This window comes from Gymnoscopelus braueri, assembly GCF_963280865.1.
Source record: "Gymnoscopelus braueri genome assembly, chromosome: 10".
NCBI lineage: Eukaryota > Metazoa > Chordata > Actinopteri > Myctophiformes > Myctophidae > Gymnoscopelus > Gymnoscopelus braueri.
The window spans coordinates 29,978,581-30,000,904 of record NC_137611.1 but is presented as its reverse complement, the minus strand read 5'-3'; the positions used below and the strand labels follow the sequence as shown (position 1 = coordinate 30,000,904).

The 22,324-nt window shown below is 43.4% G+C and overlaps 1 protein-coding gene across 1 annotated transcript in view; it reads left to right on the top strand.

The window, feature by feature from the left end:
- Window positions 1-22,324, top strand: part of LOC308093501 (cadherin-18-like) — a gene marked incomplete at both ends in the record, with an annotated part of 166,825 nt that overhangs the window by 66,391 nt on the left and 78,110 nt on the right. The window lies entirely within an intron of this gene.

The window sequence follows — 22,324 nt, the reverse complement described above, 5'->3', positions numbered from 1 at the left end:
CTCCCTCTCTCTCTCTCTCTCTCTCTCTCTCTCTCTCTCTCTCTCTCTCTCTCTCTCTCTCTCTCTCTCTCTCTCCCTCTCCCTCTCCCCTCTCTCTCTCTCTCTATGTGTCTCTGAGTCAGGTGTGTGCATGCATGTGCACATCATTGGAGTGCAGGGTATGTTGTCACGTTTATGTTGGGAGTTAATCAGACGTAGGATTTAACTGAACACCGTGTCTCACTAGCTCTCTGTCTATGTCCGGTACACATGCATGCATGCACAAGGAATTTGGTGCTGATTGGTCAAGCGGTTTGTGAGATTAGCCGCGGAAAGACAGACTCACAGACCCTCTTATAGACGACTCTGCCCCTCCAGTGCCATACCATAATAATTACCAAGAATATGTACGTAGTGAGTGACACAAAGATAGTGACAATGTATTTTCTAAATATTGAAAATATACAGTTATCCCTCTGGCTAACAGACTCGCTACACAATGTTTCGCTGATTTGCACAATGATACAGAGGAACGTAATGATAGGAACATGGAAGGAAAGAAATTACTATGCTGGTGAGATTAGCAATGAAAGTGTGTTCTGGAAACATCTCACCTCAAAGGAGACAATCAGCATAACAACAAGAAAACACAATAATCAAAGGCACAATCAGAGAAGCTAAAGGAGAACACAGAACATGGAAAAGGTTACAACAACAAGACCTGCCAAATCACCAGTATGCACAATGGCCATGATTTGGGTGATACAATTATAGAGAGATTGAGGGAGCGAGACAGAGAGAGCGCCAGTGTAAATAGTAGGTGGACTGTACTTATATTAACGCTTTTTCTAGTCTTTCTGACCACTCAAATGCGCTTTGCAATGTACTTCACCATTCACACACACACCATGACGGCAGAACACTGTTTCACATTACTTGCTACAATTCCGTACACATTCACACACACACTGACGGCGGAGGCAACCATGCAAGAAAAACAACCTGCTCATAGGGAGCAATTAGGGATTCCTTGTCTTGCTCAAGGACACCTTTGACATGCAGTCAGGAGATTCTGAGTGGGGATCAAACCGGGAACCATGTGGCTCCCAGACAGCCACTCTACTGTGCCATATATGTGTGTGTATTTTGTGAATTAATGAGGGAGAACTGTAGGCAGTTTTGTTCATCAGACAAGGTCCCTTGTCGATTCCTAAGAAAGTCTGGAAATTGATATGTGGCAATGGGAATTCAACCGTTCCACAGTCGGAATCCTGTCAATTTGATGGGGAAGTGAAAGTGAGCGCTGAATCGGAGAAGCTGCAGAGGGTTTGCATATGAAGTCACACATTACTTGATTGCGGAAATCTAACTAGAAAAAATAGGACTGTACATTTTGACTGATGAGAAGAAATACAGTGAGCACATCCTCTTGTATCAAGCCCTGTAGTTGACAGTTGTCCCCCATGGCTCCATGCTAGGCAGTGGTGGATAGTAACAAAGTACATTTTCTCAACTTGAGTACAATTTTGAGATACTTTTATTTTACTCAAGTGTTTCCATTTTTCGATACTTTATACTACTACTCCACTACTCTCAGAGGCAATTATTCTACTTTAAAACCTATATTTGACAGCTTTAGTTACTAAATGAGTTACTTTGCAGATTTAGATCATTATTACAAAACATATCATTAACCACTTCAAACCAATGTTATACTTTCGGTATTGAAAAATAGCGGATCTACCAGCTCATAGTTTGTAGATCAGCTATTATTAGTATACTTTTGTGTTATTACTCAAGTAAATTTAAATAGAGGAGAGACAGACAGTGGGAAAGCTGATAGGGAGACAGTGATGGGGACACAGAGAGAGTAGGAAAGCTGATAGGGAGACAGTGATGGGGAGACACAGGAATTAAGACTGGACACAGGAAGGAACTTGATCCTATACTAGCTACATATGGGAGCATGTGGGTTCAAAGGTGGAGGTCTAAGCCACTCATCAATTGGTGGGCATTGAAAATAACAAAACAACTGTCCTACATAGCTTGAGGAACCGAATAGAACAGGGCACCACTTCTCCATTGAACACAATGGACGTGGCCGCCATGTTCTTTTCCTATTACATTGAATGGTGCGCACGTTGTATATTGTGCTTCAGCCTATCCAACATCGTTTCCCCAATACTTCCCCTACCTAAATGCTTACTCAGTGCATGTGTATATAGCATGTGTCAGAAGATATGCAATTTAGTAGCGCCGCATTGGCTCCTGCTGCTTATAGCATCCCATTCACTTTATAACCTCATCTAACATCTCAGCAGCGGATATCATATCCTATTCAATTCATTGTCGTGATGCATTATTGAGGTAAAGCATACACACACTTGGCTTTCTTAGCCAATGAGCAGCATTTCCTGGAAGAGTAATCAAAAAGCACAGCAGGGAGGGAGCGAGATTTTTTTTATGATGAGAGCTATGAAACCGTTATTTGCTACATACTGTAACTAATGTTCACATGAAACACTATTCAGCTCCACTTGAGGGTTCTTTACAAGATGTACAGTATGCTGATGTGAACTGCCCCCAGTGGGACCTTGTCCCCAGACCTTTCTGTACCTCTTAAGTGCAGGAATGATCAAATTGATTAGTACAGTAGTCTATGCACAACGGTGTATAGACTTAGGCCTATAGTATGTACAACTAGCTACTTGATAAAGGTAAATTCCTGAACATTGTGCTAGTAGACACCAGGCTCCACAACCAAGCCTGAATGCCATATGTTCTGTTCTGTTCTGTTCTTTGGGATTACGCACTCCTGCTTGACTCTGTCACACTTGCACATGGACTATTGGGATGTACACTACAGAACTGACAGATGGCTGGTCAGGATAACTTTTTGTGAGAGTCACTTATTTTCACTCATTAATTGTTGATAGACTGTACATATTATCCAGATACCCACTGATTAGAGCCAGCTGACACTGTACATATACTATATTTACTTTCTCCTGTCTTCCTGCTCGTGTGTGTGTGTGTGTGTGTGTGTGTGTGTGTGTGTGTGTGTGTGTGTGTGTGTGTGTGTGTGTGTGTGTGTGTGTGTGTGTGTGTGTGTGTGTGTGTGTGTGTGTGTGTGTGTGTGTATTTGTAGATACTGTAATTGATTGTTCGATAAAGTTAATGGCCCTGAACATCAAAACAGCCCATTGAAAAACGAAAGCATACCTCTACTTTTCTAATCACTAATCCATTCCAAGACCACACTGCAGCGCCACCTGTCACTCTTGTCTCTGCTCTGCTGCTTATACAGATACCACCTGCATTATCCTGATAAACTGATTCATGATCATTTAGATAATTTATCCTTATCCTTATCCTTAGAGCAAAGCAGACTAGCTAAGGCTCGGCTATTGTTTACATTTTACTTTGAGTCATTGTTTTGTGACCGCTGTTTCCACGAGGCCTAGATGAATGATTTAGACTTTATTGTCCCAGGGGGAGATTTGCTTTCACAGCCAGTTCAACACAGAAACACTGACATAAACACAGCAGCATATAGATGAAGACAATACATACAGTAGTGTCTATAATTACGTTCGTTCATACATCCCATGCCATCGCATTGTCAGTGAGGCAGTTAGTTCAATGCTGCAGTGGCAGAGGGGACACAACAGAGGGGACACAACTCTTGGTGAGGGGGAGCTCGTGTGGCACAGTGGTAACGTTCCTGCCCACCAGCCACACACTGTGTAGAGTAGGGGTTTGAATCCTCTGAGGTGCATCCGGCTTGGCCGGGAGTTCCGACGAGCAAAATTGGCGAGTTCTCCTGGTGAAACCCCTCACTGTCAGTTGAAAAGAAGTGGCTTTTGACTTCACGTGTATCATATACTGATTGGTCTCCCTAAGAAGAGATTTGTATAGCGTAAAAAGAATTTCCCCATTTTTTAAAGAAGAAAACCTGCTGAAGTGAGCTGTCCTCCATTTTAACTAAGTAATGTGAAGTGATGATTAAGGGGGTATAATGAGTGTAATTCAGTAATCATGGACTACTGGAATGTACACTAAAGTACCATAACAGATGCCTGCTTAGGATAATTGCTGTAAATGGTTCACAGGTTGTATATTGCTCATTACATTCACTGCAGATTGACTGTATTATCCATACCCACTGTGTAGGCTGGCTGACACTGTATTATAATAGCAGCCTTGTTTCCTTTTTTATGGTTATTTTTGGGGGCTTTTCTGAGCCTTCATTGGATAGACACAGTGGAGAGAGATGGAGGGAACACGGAGAAAAAGCAGGGGAGTGACACGCTGACAATGGTCCTGCCGGCCAGGAATGGAACCAGGGACTCTGTGTGTGTGTGTGTGTGTGTGTGTGTGTGCAAAGAAGCATGGGGAAAAGTACAACAGTGTTAACAAGAAGTGCAGGACAACGGACAGTGCTCTGAGTTCATGGATAACCTTAGTCTCTGCTGGGACTGTTATCTTTAGTTATTTTTAACCAAATTTACCAAAAACAGCAGATCTACAGTACAAGCTCACAATACGGCGAGTTGTGGGCTTGTAGATCGACTATTTTCGGCAAAGATATTTGGTGTGAATTGAAGATTAAAAAGTACAGCGCAATTCAGGTCCGTTTTACTAAGTATAGAGGGTATGTATTCAATCAAAACAGAGATTATTGTCTATAGTGAGTACAAGATATTAAAGTTGTTGGCCTGTTCTACTATCTTTCCATGGGTGCGGGGGGTTTAGTCTATACTGCATGTGTTTGGTGTGCTAATAGTCAGTTCTAGTGAGTTTTCATGCAAAGTTTCAGTGTTTGGAATATGGATTTATGAAAATATGTGGTTTCTCCTCCAATGCAGCAAAAAGGTTGGCCAACGTCCAAATCTCACTCTGTTCATCCCCTGAAAACACATCTTGATCTCTTGCTGCAGTATAGCAACTCTCTAAGCTCAGCTGCCAAATTCTGCAACCTGTGGCAACAGCTTGTTGAACTGTTTTTCCTGACTTGAAGCAGAAGAAACCATCTGCTCTCATATCTGCCCACTCGAGACATCACAGCAACCTCTCCTCTTAGCCCGTCGGCCAGAATGATGCTCCTGGTGCCCAATGCCACTTTCACATTATCGTGCGAGAAGGAACTTTTGTTGCCTAGAACAGTAACTTCTCCGCCGGTACTCAACTCCAGAATTCTCTACCACATGGGCATTCAACATATTATTAACCCATTCATTCCGGGAACGCATCTGTGTAATTTTAGATTTTAGCTGTAACTATTATTTTATACTTTGGCTATTCAAAAATTGCAGATCTACAAGCTTATAGCGCGGCTCCGAGTGCCGCGCTACGAGCATCTGCTATTTTTGAAAAAGTGTGCAAATCTTGGAATATATATTAGTCCGTGAGCCAGGACCCCAAAAATGGGGTCATCATTACCATCTGGGGGGAATAATTCTCATAGTGATTTTTGGGTAGGTATACACCCCTAGAGCTAGGAAAAATGTGATAGCCTTGCATCGGTGGTAGCTATCTGTGTGTTATCACTCCTTTTATAACCACAAGCCAAAACACAGTTTTCAAAATCCGAATGAAGCATTCTACTTCAAACTGATGGTTCTCTCTTATTATTGACCCTCTCTCTCTGAAAAATGGTTGGGATAAAGTTCAGACTATATATTGTCCAGAAAGGTTGTTAAAATTTGCATATCTAGAATATTTTTCTATTACAGGCAGTGACAACATAGTGACTATATGTGACATAAGATGTACTTTGGTTTTAATGAAAGATGGAACACAAAGGGTTCCTTTGTAAATTACCTATAGATTTAAAACCATGTTAGATTCTAAGGAAATGTATTATGAAATTCAATAAACAGAATATAGTGCAATGGGTAAGAAAATATCCAAAATGGCCACTAAACACACGCCTGGCAATTTTTTACTTTTAATCCGCTTGTCTTAGAATACCTCTGTTTAATACCTATTTTTTAGGGTTTTCATATGTAGAATCCATTCCTGATGTTATTTTTTTAATATCAGGTCAATCATGTCAAAGGTCAGGTCAAGGTTAAAATTGACCTCTGGGAGAACAACAAATGGAAACAACTTGATGAACATTCATGGTTCACTATTCATGATTTTGTTTTGTGAAAAGTGTCATTAACATGTCACAAGAACTGGTATTCATAATAACATGAATGTAAAATGATATAATCTAATGTCAAATATGTATCTTTTGCAACTACATCTGTATTCTCCAACCCACATCCTGTTCTACCTCATCCTTACAAGTATCCTCCTTATTAACATCACTCCTCATCTGTAGCTTGAACATATCATCAGTAACCATCTTCACCAGAGCAGTTACAGTACATCAGTGATGTACTTCTCACTCTCTGTGCCCTAAATTGATATTGCACCATGTCACATAGCTCTGACGGTGGGGTCACCCTTAGCAATGACAGGAACAAGAATATCCTAGATCTCCTATCCAAATTTCATCAAACGACTTGTCAGGTGGGGCTTGGTGGTCTGCCACTTTCCACAACATCACTTGTAAATAAATGAGCCCACATGTGGTGCAACAGGTTGGTCGGTGTTGGAGGAAGGGCCATTGACTTGTGGCACCCACCTCACCCAGCACATCAGGGTAGCCTGGGAAGTTCCCTGCCAGCAAAGTGTAGTGTGCTCTGATCTTGCCTTTGTCATACATATAAGACTGTCCCATCCCAATGCTCCATCTATACTTTACACTGTAGGTCCACCTGATACACCCCAATACACAGCATACAACAGGACAAGAACATCAGTGTAATCACTGAGCATGTGTATCACACCCTTTCCAGAGATGGCTGCATCAGGGATATAGGAACTCATGGTGATGTCTGCCTCATCATGACTAAATGCAGTATCTATCGTCAGCACTGAAGGTGTACAACATGCTCAACGGCTTCTGCTTAATGTTCTTACTCTTCATGATGACATCTCATGTGGGTAAAGGACATTACTATTCACAACAGCATGGGGGCAAATTAGCCAAGGATGGGATTGAAGAGATGATCTTTCTGTGTGTGAGGAATCCTACACCCCAATATTTTATGACCAAGACACACCAGTGCTTCAACTCTCCCTCTGTTTCTGCACATTTTGGGGAAGGCTTCAGTCCACTCCACTCACATGCATCATGACAGCATCTTTCCTGATCGTTATGGCAGTCTGCTCCCCAGACTGGTCAGCAGAGACAGTGATCCAGAATCCATCATGGTGCCGACAGACAAGGTCTAGCTTAGCCTCTATGCTATGGCATGGAGCACATGTATCTTCAGCAGGCACTGGGTTAGATATCAAGCACACTGCACATGGCCAGCATGGAAGAAGTGCTTCAGTCATGTGCTTCATGAGAGAAAAGGTGAAGTTAATGTCAATGTGTCTCCCTGCGCATTCAAACCGGTGGATGTGAAGTGTAGGAAGAAGTTGTCTACCCACTGTCAGCCAGTAGGATGGAGATGTGCAGTGTCCAGGTAGGCTACTGCTGTATCTGTTCAAATGTCTTTGGCCAAGTTGATAGAAACCACTTCAGAGTGCTGCTGATACACTCAGGACTGACCACTGAACTTGCCTGTCATGTTCTGCAACCACATGCATTTCCACTTCCAGTGCTGAACCTTGCATCAGTTTTGCAATGCAGCTGAAGAATGACTGTATAACATGCATCCCACCGGGATGCACAATTACATTATAGAGCTTATATACCTGCAAGGTGTCAACAAACGGCTCCATGTCAATTGTGAGGTGAATAGGGCCTGCTGTACATACCAGTGACCATATCTGCTGCCTGCTTGGACACCTGGTTGGACGATAAGGTGCGAGAGAGACCTTGACCTGACCTTTAGCACATAGGCCAAAGACTGACCAGCAAGTCAAAATATAACATTAGAAATAGATTCTACACCTATGAATGCCCCCCCCCCAGGTCCCCATATGAATCACGTTCACGAAGTTCACAGATTCCCTCACACAACTGCAATATTTTGTTGTTTTTAACATAATTTAGTACAATGGAACATCACCATGGGATGGACACCATCTTTGATTTGGCAATAAAAAATTTACTGATGGTAATTTCACTGATTCAGCCATATTTCTTGAACCCTAAGACCTAGTTTTAGACACCAAAACCACCTTTCTAGGTTGAACAGTATCATAAAGCCATTTAAGCTCCTGGCAGTCATATTGGACGCCATCTTGAAAATGATGGCTTTACGAGAAATATAATTTCCTAGATTTTTTTGTATGTTCTTAAGCATGCCTAGACGTACCAGAACCAATTGAAAAACCTTTTGTATATTTTTTTGGGGGGGGGTTAATAGTATGTTTTCATATATTGACCCATGTAATTTTCGCCTAGTGTTATAACATAAAATGCATGATAGCACCCATAAAGCTACCATTGGTGCAAGGCTATCACATATTTTCTAACTCTAGACATGCATACCTTGACAAAAATCACTATGAGCATTATTCCCCTCAGATGGTAATGACCAACCCCCCTGGCTCACGGACTATATTTCTTAAAGCAAACATTTGTAAAATATTTTTCTCCAGGGAACTCCGGAAGCAAAGATTTGAGTACACATTTTTGCTTAAAAATATATATATATTCAAAGATTTGCACAAATGTTCACGATTTTTCAAAAATAGCAGATCTACATTTTTTGAATAGCCAAATAAATCTAAAATGACAGAGGTGCGTTCCCGGTTTTAATGGGTTAACAATGATGCATTGTAAAAAAGGCTACCCAACCACCCCCACTGTCTGGACGACAGTTGCACATTTAGAAGTTTAACAATATAGACCCAGTCAAGCAAAAGTGCACATACTTTATACTGTAGTTAAAAATATGAATGATAATGATTTATAGATTAGCCCGGTGTCTGTAACCAGACTTCACACCCACATAATGTCTGGGATATGTGCCCATTTCCTTCTGCTGCTGCGAGTTATTAAAGGTGTAGCATAGCAGAGTGCTGACATATTAATTAAAGCTATTTTTGTGCTTTTTATACTCGGCAGTTTCCTTGTTTCTTGTTAAAACCAGACTCATCGGGATGAGAAAACAGAACAATCTAGCCTGCAGACTTTTTGTTGAATGAGAGCAGAGTGGAGAGCAACTGTGGTGTCATTGGCAGTGATGGAAGAAGTACTCACATTTTTTTACTTAAGTGAAAGTATCAATACCCAATTGTAGAAATAGTCTGTTACAAGTACAAGTTTGGTATTCAAAATGTACTTGAGTAAAAGTACTCATTATGTAGAATGTTTTAAACGGTTAATACATCTTCAATTGGCCTGGTGGCAGCGATGGGATAGCATTCATGCCCTATTTTCACTTGCACTTTTATACGTGGAAGTCCCCTGACATCATAGAGCAGTTTACTGAAACCGAAACAGGGTACTGAGGGTAGCCTTCATTACTTCATACTTGAGTAAATGTACTTAGTTACTTTCCACCACTGAAACTATTGCCCTATTATCTCAAGAAGCCCCCTTGTTAAAAGTGCTACACCACTGTGGTTCATATGGCAAACAATGAGGCAACAAACACTCTGGATTCCACTGGCACTCAGTTTAATGACTTTCACCTAGAGGGAGTTGAGCGCCCAGAGAACCTTTATCAGCAACTGATGGTGTTTGTGGAGCAATTATTACACCCGTTTCTGCCTCAGCCACCAGTGAAGTGGTCACGGAGGAGGAGGATGAGCTCTCTCAACCACATTGAAAAACATTGTGGCCTTAATTCACATGCTTTTTATTATTTCATTTTGTAATTCATGCATTTAATCATTCATTCCTGCTGTATTGTCATATAGTCTCAATCAAGCAGTCCTGAATTCTGTGTTTGCGTGTATGTATTCAGCTTAATAGTGTTATCAATGCTGTCAGATGGCTTCAGCCTAAATGTTTTGCCTATATACATTTTATATATCCGGTGTATATATAATTGTATTAAGAAATAATACAAAACAAAACAAACCAAAAACACAGAAACCGACAATGTTTTTAAGAAAAGAAAGAAAGTTCTGAGCTTTTCTCAGATTCACCTCCTCTGGTGCTGTCGTCAATGAAAAAAAAAATCTTTGAGATGATTGTTTATATTAACACTTATAGGACACAATACAATACCTAATGTTATTGAAATAAATATATGGTCACAGGCCATGGGAAATGTAGCCCCTATTCGGCATATCTGTACTGTCTTCTGTCTACATTATACTGGCCCATTCATCATATTACTATATCTGCTACATCTGAAAGCTAATAAATCAAATGCTAATTAACCGCCTGCTTTATTGTTTGAAGTGACAGGAAAAACAGGGAAGAGAGGCACAGAGAATTGGCTATGAAGCAAAATAAACCGTCTGTACACCCACATGTATGTACGCAAACACACACACACACACACTAATATCAGCAGAGATGTAATATATGTGCGCACTTTTGCAAAGCATAGAGAGCCGATAGATGTGATTTATGGTTCAAAATGGCTGATCATTTCGGTTTTGATGCTTTAACAATTGATCTTTGAACCAGTTGAGCGCTTTGAATCTGACTGGAAAATGTACAGAGTGCAGGAGAGCATTGCTCTTTTGTTTCTTGTTTTTCTAAAATCTATCGACCTTGTCAGCTATTGATTTAGGTGGAAATGTTTGTGGGAAAAAAGAAAAAAAAATCATTCTTCCTTGTGGAAACAAACAGAAATCTGTCTCTATGACTGTTAAGGACAAAAGGCATCATGTATGACGTTTGCGTTTACCCCAAAAGGATCGCGAAAGACAGCACAAACATCAATTCCTCGGCAGAAATCGAGGATTTGTGTAAAACAAACAGTGTATTGTCACACAACATTAAAACCCACATTGTTGTTGTGGGTATGCAATACAGGTGCATTTCCGAAAGATCGGTGAATAATGTCGCATTTGGTACGGATAGACAGCACAGAATTCAACAGGGGCATCTTTTTTGCCTTGCCATTCTCACATTACCTTCATGGATATCTAAAATGTCTGGTGGTGGTGTAAGCGTCTTTGGAGTCCTGTTTTTGTGCGTATATGCAGATCATTTCCACACAAGAGAGTGTGAACATGTGAGAGGAGTAAAAGTGGCAGCAGGAATGCAACAGTCTCACACATCACAATGTAGACCATGGAAGAGAGAGAAAGAGATACTGTAGTTTCCCTGTGCGGCCTCCATCAGTAGTCAGCTGGGGCCTGTGTAGCAGTATAGGTTGCTGTAGGTGCAGGTGCATAATGTAGCGTACCGCATGGACAATAAATCTGCTCTCTCTCTCTCTCTCTCTCTCTCTCTAACATACAGTACCCCCACCTCTCCCAAGAGACACTCATGAAGTGTACAGTATACATGTTTTGCCTCCCCTCATGTTCTACCAGTGTACTCTCTGTCTCTGTCAAACCAGTACCAAAATATATTCATTCTAAGGTCGGGTGTCCGTTCTCCTGAACGCAGTGTGCACGTAACAGCATGTGTGTGTTGTGTGCAGAAGACCGCCGGTGGCCGCCTACACAAGAAAATTGATTTGTAGGTAGAAAAGAAATAAGAAAAAAAGAGAACTCAGCCAGATGCCGCTTGGCAAATGAACATTTTGTCCACAAAGGGAGTATTTTATTATTTTAAAGCAGAGAAATGGAGGGCAGGAGAAGGAGGTTTTGCAAGCAGAATCCAAGCGTGCATGTTATAGATGTATCACATTAATGCAATTATGGAATTGATTAGGCACACAACTCAAATGTAACTAAACTAGGTACTGGAAGCAGCAACTAAACTAGGTACTGGAAGCACAGTAATTAATGCAACAGTGTTATACACAGTAAAATCCTCAGGGCCCTATCTTCCACCCCGGGCAGGAAGGCGCTAAGGGGCCGCAGCGCAGCACGATTATCATTGCAATTTTCCAAGCTGCACAGTTGTAATTTTCACGGCCAGTTCAAACATTGTGTAAATGCCAAATGATCTTGCGCCTTTTTAGTGCCCATTAGTGTGTTGGTCTTAAAATGAGGTGTGGTCTGGCACGATCAGGGCACAATGCTATCTTACACGCAGAGAGAGGAGTTTGTGGCGCTTATGTCATGAATACATAGCCTCTTGCCATTCTTTAACTGTCTCTGACAGAACTCAATATCCATTTTAGAGCTCTGACTTACGGGACGGGATGCAGCGTGTCTGTCATGCTTTAATAGGTGGTTTAAATAAAGAACATAACTGAGAATGAGCTGGAGATCATTAAGCTGATATGTCAAGATATCACAGAGATGTCTTGCACATAGCGTAAATTAGGAGAGATGTGATGGAGGAAGGTGTGATTCTTTGCAGGCCCAAAATGCCAGTTTCCCCAGCCTCCTGAAATGATTAGGCTAAATCTCATTATTAATGCTGCTTGATGGTTGCACACGTTCCCTTTTCCTCGGCAGAAAATAGTTTGGGTCTCCTCCAGTCTGTCATTAAATAACAATGTGCCAAGGTTCAAGCACACCTGGCTCTTAATGGGAAGGAGAGAAGACACTTTGATTGATCTTGAATTTATATTATATTATTCAAATATCACTGGACTTGTGTATGCTCAGCAATGGCCGTGCATAAAGGTCTGTATAGAAGGAATTCCGAGTATCAAGAGGGGGCGTTTGAAGCCACGCCTTGAATACACAAGGTGTGTGAAAAGGCTCCTATTCATTCTCCTATCATTCTCGCTTTCATATTCCCTGTTAGAACCTCCCATCACCTCTCCATCTTTACTGTGCCATCTCCCATCACCTCTCCCCCCCCCCCGAAGTAAAGTAAAGTAACGAAGTACATTTACTCATGAACTGTACTTAAGTACAATTTTGAGGTATTTTAACTTTACTGGAGTATTTCCAATTTTCTGTACTTTTACTTCTACTCCACTACATCTCGGCAAATATTTGAAAACTTTAGTTATTATGTCTGTCCTCTCGTAATATACTTACTTATGGGATATCAACGCCCCCTGGCGATGCACAGAGCAACATACATGGACTCCCGCGACTATTCTATTGGATAGGGTCATGTTACGCGAAACCGGTAGTCCGGAAGGAGTATAAAACCCCACGTGTAACAGGGTACGCCCTCTTTCTTCACTCTGCACAAGCGAATGCGCAGAGTTACAGCACAAACAGCACGGAGAAGTTAGCTCGATCCCAACAAATCCCAAAGCGAGGGCACCTGGTGTACCTCCACGGGTGTTTCGGGTGTAAAGTTTCGTTAAAAATAACGCTCCCGCGTTACCTCATCAACTTATTTGTTTATTTCTATCCTGTCCTCTCTGTTTTCCCCGTGACGAACCAGCTCGAGGCTTCTAGCAGGTTAGGCCGTAAGCTAGAAGCTAGGCTAGGTTAGGTGGCTACCTAGCCTTATCTCGCCACGTGTCGGAGAAGAACAGGATAGGATGGAGGCTCCGAAGGTCTGCGGCCTAGTGGGCTGCAGTCTTCTAGTAGCAGCCAATGATCCGCACCGCCTGTGCATCTCTTGCCTGGGGCCGAACCATGCAATCCTCGCCCGCTACCACCCAGGCGACGAGGACGCGTGCCGGGCCTGTGCATGTTTCACGGTTTTCCACCTTGATCATCGGCTGACGAGGGCCAAACTACTCGCGGCCTCTTCAAGCGACGGCCACGGGCCCGCCGCTTCACGCCGCTCCAAGGGCCAGCGAGACTACTAGAGACCGGCGCGAGGTGGCCGTAACCTCGTCACCGGTCTCCGCCAGTGGAGTCCCTGCTTCCCCCTCCGCCTCCCTTCCAAACTGGGGCGACTCGCCGACGCCCGAGGGTAGCATCTTCTCCGATGTCGAGGACATCACCGGAGGAGACGCCGACATGGATGAAGGTGGGGAGGAGGAGGAAGAAGGGGAACTCACCTCGTACCAGGAGGTGACGATGACGAGCCCGGGGCCAGTCGTTCCTCCTACTCCTGTGGCGGAGGCCTCTACCGCGGGCAAGGAGCCACTCGAGCCAGTATCGGCTATCTTCAGGCGGGCCATCACGAGGTGCGGCCTGGAGCAGCCGATGGAGGCCCTGAAGGTGAGCGGCGCAGCCCCGGTTCCAGGTTTCCAGGGTCTGGCAGCCCTTCCCCCCAGACGGGTGGAATCAATACTGCTTCCCGAGGCTAGCGGCGTCAGGAAGGCCTTGCAGACCTGGGGGTCGTCGGCCTTCCCCCAATGGACCCGACTCTAGCCAGGAGTCTTGAGGACGGCAAACCTGGCTCCGTTAAGACTGTCGATGAGAAACACGTCTTCACGGACCCAAGCAGGAGGACCAGCACCGGGTCGCTGAACACCCTCTACAAGGCCTCGGGCCTAGCAGCGGAGGCGTTCAACGCCGTGGCCCTCCTGCAAGGATCGGCCGCCAAGAGACTCGAGGAGCTGGTGGCCAAACCCTTGAGGGACCAGGCCGCCGCAGCTGAAATACACACCGAGTGGGTTGCAGATGCAAAGGAGCTCGAAAGGCTGGTGCAGATCGCCATCATGTGCACCTGCCACGGCGTGATGTGGACGGGTCGAGCCATGGCCCTCGTCGCGGACATGGAGAGGGCGAAATGGCTCGAGTTTGCCGCCGAGTGCGACAAGAACGTCGCCGCAAAGCTGCTCCATCTTCCCCTCAAGGCGGATAATCTGTTTCACACGGCCGCCGAGCTGCTGCGCAGCACAAAGGCGGAGGAGACACAGAGAAGGGAGGCAGCGACTGGCCTCCTGACCCCGGCCTCACCTGCTGAAAATCAGCCTCAAAAGAGGCCCATGGGTGGGGCTAGGGCCCCCGTTCGCCGGCGGGGAGCATCCCGCTCATCTTTGACCAGAACCAGCTCCCGGGAGGGACGGCCTGGTTCGCTCGGAGTGGGCGACGTCAGACGCAAGGACGAGAAGCATCATGTCCTGGTCAGAACGGACAATACCACAACGATGTGTTATGTCAACAAACAAGGAGGCTTGGGTTCCCTTGTGTTGGACAAACTGGCTCGCAACCTGACGCTGTGGTGCGACTCGCACCTGGCGTCGGTTCAAGCAGCTCATGTACCGGGCCTCCTCAACCATGGGGCGGACCTGCTGTCCAGAGGGGGGCTCCGGTACGGGGAATGGTCACTCCTCCCACAGGTGGCGGACATGATATGGGCCCGGTTTGGCCGATTTGTTTGCATCCAGAGAGAACACGAAGTGCTCTCGGTTCTTCTCGATAGGGGGCAAGGACATCTCCATGGGAGGGGATGCTTTGACACACGAGTGGCCACACATACTACTGTATGCTTTTCCGCCTCTGGAGCTGATCCCTCCGACGTTGGAGAGAGTCAGACTCCAGGGCCTGACAGTACTATTAGTAGCCCCGGCTTGGGGCCTGTGGAGGTCAGAAATTACTCCCCTCCTTTACGGCAAGCCGTGGCCCCTCCCTCCGTTCAGAGACCTGCTGAGACAGGGAGGGAACGAGGTGTTCCACGAGAACCCACAGGGATTAGACCTGTGGGTCTGGCGCGTGAAAGGACGAGCCTGAGCTCGCAGGGGTTGCCTCCTGATGTGACGGTAGGCCATCACCTACTGGTGCGCAGTTTTATGAACGGCGCCAGGCGGGCCAAGCCGGTCAACAGGCCTCTGTTCCCGAAATGGGACCTTACGGTGGTACTGGATGCACTCTGCCGTCCTCCTTTTGAACCTTTTGAGTCTGCGGATCTGACGGTTGCGCGTAACATGACCCTATCCAATAGAATTGTCGCGGGAGTCCATGTATGTTGCTCTGTGCATCGCCAGGGGGCGCTGATATCCCATAAGTAAGTATATTACTACGGAGATAATACAACTGGGGTTACCTACGTAACCTCTAGTTACTAGTTACATAACTTTGCAGATATACATTATTACATTATAAAACATACATTAACCACTTTAGCCCTCTTTTATACCTAGGCTATTTGAAAATAGCCGATCTACAAGCTCACAACGCATCGCATTGCGACGCGTTGTGAGCTTGCAGATCTGCTATTTTCAAAAATGTTTGTACTTTTACTTTTGGTACTTTAAGTACATTTTGATACCAATACTTTTTGAATTCCAGACTTTTACTTGTAACAGAGTATTTCTACATTGCAGTATTGATACTTTTACTTAAGTAAAACATTTGAGTACTTTTACCACCACTGCCCCTCACACACTCTCTCACTCTCAGAGTGGTAGATACAGGTGTAGAATGCACTGTGGATGTCCTGTTTTGGGCTTCAGCGTGTCTCTGTGCTCGGTCTAAAGGGGCCTGATAAGGCCAGATGGCTCTGTGTTTTGTGGGGCTGTGAAGCGAGTAATGCAGTGGAGCACAGCCTCTGGGCTAAACACCGTCCACGTCTCATGTGGTGGAGAGGGGGGTGTGTGTGTGTGTGTGTGTGCGCGCGTCTGTGCTCTCATTTGTGTGTGTTGTGTCAGGGGTGTATTGAAAGTGTGTGTGCATGTGCGTAGGTGTGTGCATGTTTGTGCATATAGGGTAGGGATATGGGTGTGTTTGCGTGCTTGAAGACTTAAATTAAAACTGTGTGTGTGTGTGTGCGTGTGCGTGCGAATGCATACATGCAGATTTAAATTAACACTCAGAATTTTGTTCTGTAGGGGCGTGGAGGGGGTGTAGGTACAGGTATGACAGATTGTGTGCGTGCGTCCGTTTGCGCGTGCGTGCGGGGCGGGCAGGCGGGTGAGCCGGCGGGCAGGCGTTCGTGCGTGCATGTGTGCGCAAATGCACTCGTACAGAAAAGAAAGAGAGTATAGAGGAGAGGCAGAGCATTAAATCATGTCTGTGTAGAAACCTTGTGTAGGAATGTACAAGGTTTCTTAGTGACCCTGGTGGACCGAGCCACGCCATTAATAATGCACTGTTGAAATGTACATAGCTGTCAAAACAAACTCCTTTTATTCTCAATTCCTATGTTGTCAGTGCAGTATGGGAGTTGTTTCTGTGTGTGCGTGTGTGTGTGCGTGTGCGTGTGCGTGTGTGTGTGTGTGTGTGTGTGTATGTGTGTGTGTGTGTGTGTGCGTGTGTGTTCATGTGCATGCGCACATCTATACTGTATATAAATGTTAGGATATGTATTACCATCACACTGACTAGGAGCAGTAAACATGAGTCAGTCCATGCCCTGCAACCCAAACAAAATGTATTTTTCATATTATCCTCATGGTGGTTCTTTATGCCTGTGGTTATATGTACCGGTAGACAATTTTAATATTTTCTGGTTCTGTGCATTGTCAGCTTGTAGATTAGCTATTGTTGCTTTTCTTTTTTTTCAAAAGGGAAAAAAGCTATTAGTTCAATTAACTGTTGCACCTGGAAACAGCACCGGTTGGTGAACAGCACTCTTCCTTGTTGCTACTGACATTCCCGTCTCGCCCACTACCTCTACCTACTGGTGTTTAAAGGACACACTTAAAGTCACTGAGGAGCCAGACAAAAGAATCAGTACTCAACATGTTCTTTAAGTACATTGTATTCCTGTAACTGTTTCCTAAAGGACTACACCCTTTATAAGCTACACTGCTTTATGTAAGATCATTATCAAATACCGTCTTTCCTAAACAATGACCTGATTATTAATCGTAAATTAGATCTTGTTTCTTACTGAAACTTGGCTTGATTAGAATGAGAATGACAAAGCGGCTCTTTTTATTGAATCAGCTGCTTGGCAATAGACTTAATGCAATAGTTAACATCTCCATTCTATTAGACATTTTCCCTTGAAAACGGCAGTTATTAAGCCTCTACAAAGACAACTCCATCACAGCAACAAAACTGCTCTTATTAAAGGGGAAATAAACCCTCTGTTTTATATTTGTATGTTTTTCCTGGAAATCACATTCCAGGTTCATTCCAAATGATGTGCTAATTCTACAGTAGGTGTGAGCAGCATTGCAGGTGGGAGGGCTGAGGGGAGGTCTATACCTTGATGTTTTTGAAGCAGACAAGAGCCCAAGTGTCCCAGATTTGAGCCTTGTCTCATAAACTCCAGCAGAGGAGTGTTAACCTCCTAAAATGTGTACTGAAATTGTTATCTGGTATCTGTGAATGTGACAGCTAAACTACAGCCCCCGGTCCAACAACCCTAATAAATGTGATCTGATCTCTTGGTCAAAGATTATAAAATGAGCAGGAGAGAGAGTACAACAGGCTGGTCAAACAACACCTTATCAGCTATGTACATACTAGGGACAGACATAAAAACTGCCTACAGCATAGTTTGGGACCAAAAGTAGGGAGATAGCTGAGATATTGAGGAGCCGATTGGTGTACCGATTATAATGTTTTTAGCCCCGGAAAGGGAACACCAGCAGATTTAGCCAGGCATGGGCAAGTATATTTGTATAGCACATTTCACTTCAAACTGTTCAAGACATACTGTAGGTCATTAGAAAACATATTATAAATGGAAATTTGAATAAAAAACATTTTTTTAAGTAAAAAAAATTACAGAAGAAATTATTTGTTTGTTTGTTCCACATATGTGGTACATAAAAAAAGGGAGCCAGCGTTGATCTTCTCTTGCAAAATGTTGGGGGCTTGTACAAAAAGGAATTTCATACACTCTATTGCGTAAATGTGTGATGTCATGTCACAAAAAAAGTTTAATCTGATTCTGAAGGACTGGAGTTATGTGATCCACTTTCCTGGTATAGCACCTATACAATTGTAGTAATCCACCTGTTGTAATAGTCTTACTCTTTTCTCAGGCCTTCCCAAAAAAGCACTTAGGCAGCTATACAGCTCATTCAGAATGGTGCTCCCAGAGTTCCAAAAAAGCTGAACATATTACATTCTCTACAGTTCTCAGTTCTCTGCATTGGCTACCAAAGTGACCTCAATATACAGTTTCTTTTCTTCAAATCACTTAATGGTTAAGGGCCAGAATCCATCTGTGCACTTACTCCCAGACTGCAGTAGGCTTATGAACCCTCTGTACTTCTTAGGTAATCAGGGACCAGTCTGCTAACAGTTTCTAGGATGAAAACGAAACATTGTGAAGCTACATTCACTATGTTACGCATTGCTGGGATAATGTTCAGTAAGATCTCAGACCTGGCCCAACTCTGGCTAATGTTAAAAACAGGCTAAATACTTTTATGTTCACCTGTTCATCCCTTAAAGGGATAGTTCACCCCCAAAAATTACTTATTTTCTATCAATTACACACCCCATGAAGCCTTGAATTCATGGAGATTTTATTTGTTTTTGTCGCATTCCTAAGCCAATAATTGATGACCGGCGGAATGATGCTAATATCTCCGGTAGGACACTCAAAGTTGACATTTTGAGTCTCCTACTGGAGCCGCCGCCGGTCATCAAAATATTGGCTTAGGAATGCAACAAAAAACTAAAAATCTCCACGAATTCAAGTCTCCATGGAGTGTGTAATCGATAGAAAAACCCATTTTGGGTGTGTTTATAGCATAGCAGTCTGTACTTTTCCTTTTTTCCCCCTTAATCTTTAATTTATTTTTCTAACTCATTTCTTATTGTCTACAGTATGTTATGTGAGGCACTTTCAATCGCCTCTGTGTTTGCTATATAGTAAATAAACCCCTTGCTTTTATTTATTTATTTTCTTTCAACCCTCCTAAAACCAATCAACCTCAGTCTTTATTTGATTAATTCTCCCTGTTTTATTCCCTGCCGGTTTTCATCTCTGCACTTTCACTTAATGTAAAGTGTGTTGTATTGCATTGTATTGTTTTTCTAACGTGCAAAGTGTGCTACTGTACTGTACTGTACATAAATCAAGTTTGATTTGATTTGATACAGACAATCAACACAGGAAATACTGTATATTTCCTGTTTGTTCATGTTTTTTGTCCTTGAGCTCTTTGCCATCTCCATGCTTATTCATATTTCATTATTCTGCGATTTATGACACAATTGTCTCATTTATTGGGAGTTTACGTCTCATAAATGAATGCTATCTGAGAGCTGCTGTCCGTGTGCCCCTGCATGTTTACTAGATTCTACATTCAAACTGGGGAGGAACATCCGCCCTCTATATATTTCATATGTATCTGACACTACTCAAAAGCCAAATAAATGCTTTAATTGCTTCTTGTGGTATTGGGATTGTGTGCACTGTAGAGATCCTGTTAATGTATCCATGTGTAACTCCAAGAGTGTACAAATGGTAAAATGGGTACACTTAGTTAAATGAGGATGTGTATAAAACGTTAAATCAATTCCACAAAACAAGCTTGTTTTGTGTGTGTGTGTGTGTGTGTGTGTGTGTGTGTGTGTGTGTGTGTGTGTGTGTGTGTGTGTGTGTGTGTGTGTGTGTGTGTGTGTGTGTGTGTGTGTGTGTGTGTGTGTTGATATTACTGTAAGTGCAATTAGGTTTTTCATTGACATAATCATTATCAACCCATTAAAGATCCAGAAAAATATTGGCAACCTCATATTACAATGTACTTAGATCTGGCAATATATTGTACACAAGTAAGACGCGCGAACGCGGTAAGCGAACGCAAAAAAAGAAAAAAAAGAATGAAAACAAATATTTAAAAAAAAGTAACCAAAAAAAAAAAAAAAAAAAATACAATAAAAATCTGCGTTAAAAGGAGCATCTTAGAAAAATACAAATTGACAAAAAAAAAACTTTGAATGTTTTTGAACAATTCAACAAAGTGTTTGAAGTGCCTGTTTCACCCACTTCCGGGGGGCGGAGCCAAAATCCGAGCCCGAAGTATTTGTTCGTAGACCCCCACTTAGGGGGGGTAGAAAAAGTTTGGGAGCGATTCGGGCACTTTTCATTTAACATGGGGTTTCAATGGGGAGTTTTTAGGAGCCTTCTCCGGGGCGTGGCTTCCGGGGGAAGGGGCGGGCTTAAACGCAACCTTGACATGTGTGTTCAGTTTTCAAAGACCTTTCATTTGATGTATGGTACGTCTAAATTGGACATTTACTTATCTCAGAGGAGCTGCACACAGGCAGTGCACACAGGCAGTGCACACAGAGACCCAGAGACACACACAAGCCGAGCACGGTTTCATAGTATGCTCCACTTGCGCGGAGGCGCGCCTTCGCCGCGCCTCCTTCCGCTGCGTTCGCAACAAGAACAAACCAATTTGTTTAATGATTTTTTAACTTTAACCATTTAAACCCTATACATACTTTGTTGACCAATTCCCCCAGCAGTCTGTACTTGGTCCACTGCTTTTTTCCTCTGCACCAAATCAAATTGTTTATCCAGGAGAAGATTTGCGTACTGTATTATGTTTGCTGTTTATTTTGTATCATGCTCTCTCATTTGTAAGGCATTTTATACACAAGATTATTGAATAAGGCATCAAAGTAATATGGTTATTCAATGTCCCACTATCCCCCCAATGTTTACCCAATTAAGCACTGTACTGTACCTCCACAATGTTTTTAATGATTATTTTTGCGGTATTTCTCACTGTACATTTGCATAATACATAATACAATGAAATGTGGTATCTGCATAGAACCGGGAAAGCATCTGTGTCATTTTAGACTTTTGTGTTGGCTATTCAAAAATAGCAGATATACAAGCTCGCAGCGCGGCACTTCGTGCCGCGCTGTGAGCTTGTACATCTTCTATTTTTGAACATTTAAAAAAAATCTTGAAAGTGGGAGAACTACTGATTTAGAAGGCTTTTGTAGAATCGGCCTTAATGGGTTAACCCATCCTAAGTATCAGGAGCAGAGGGCGACAGGGGACAGGGGCAGCACCTCAGCTAGCAGTTAGGGGTTAAGGGTCCTGCTCGGGGACACTGCGACACGTAGGCTGAGGCTCCAAACCGGGGACCTTCTGTTTCCCAAGCAGCCTCTTTATCCACTCAGCTACAGCCGCCCCCAGTTGTTGAGTTTAGAGAGACAGGATGGAAGCTGAGGGTACAAGAGGAGAGCGACATGCAAAACAGATCTCCAGACAGAATCAAACCGGGGGTACAAATGTGTGATGCTATGGGCTACATTGATTCCAGAGCCACCATGTAGTTCATAGCATTTTTGACAAATAAGTGCATTTTGCGTGAGGTCGCTCTAAGAAACAATGCTTCTACTGTTTTGGATTTGAAGGTGGGAGGAGAGTAAACTTTGCACTGAGACGTCGCTCACTTTCACTTTATATCGTTTTCCTGAGAATCGACTTTGTGCGCCCGATTGCCATTGTGCAGTTTGGAGAGAAAATGGCAGCACAGGACGTAAAGCTGACTGGGCTTTAAGACCTGTGATACCCGGTTTTACTGCACAGTAAAGGTTGACTAGAGAGTAAACCAGAGAGTGTATAAATGTA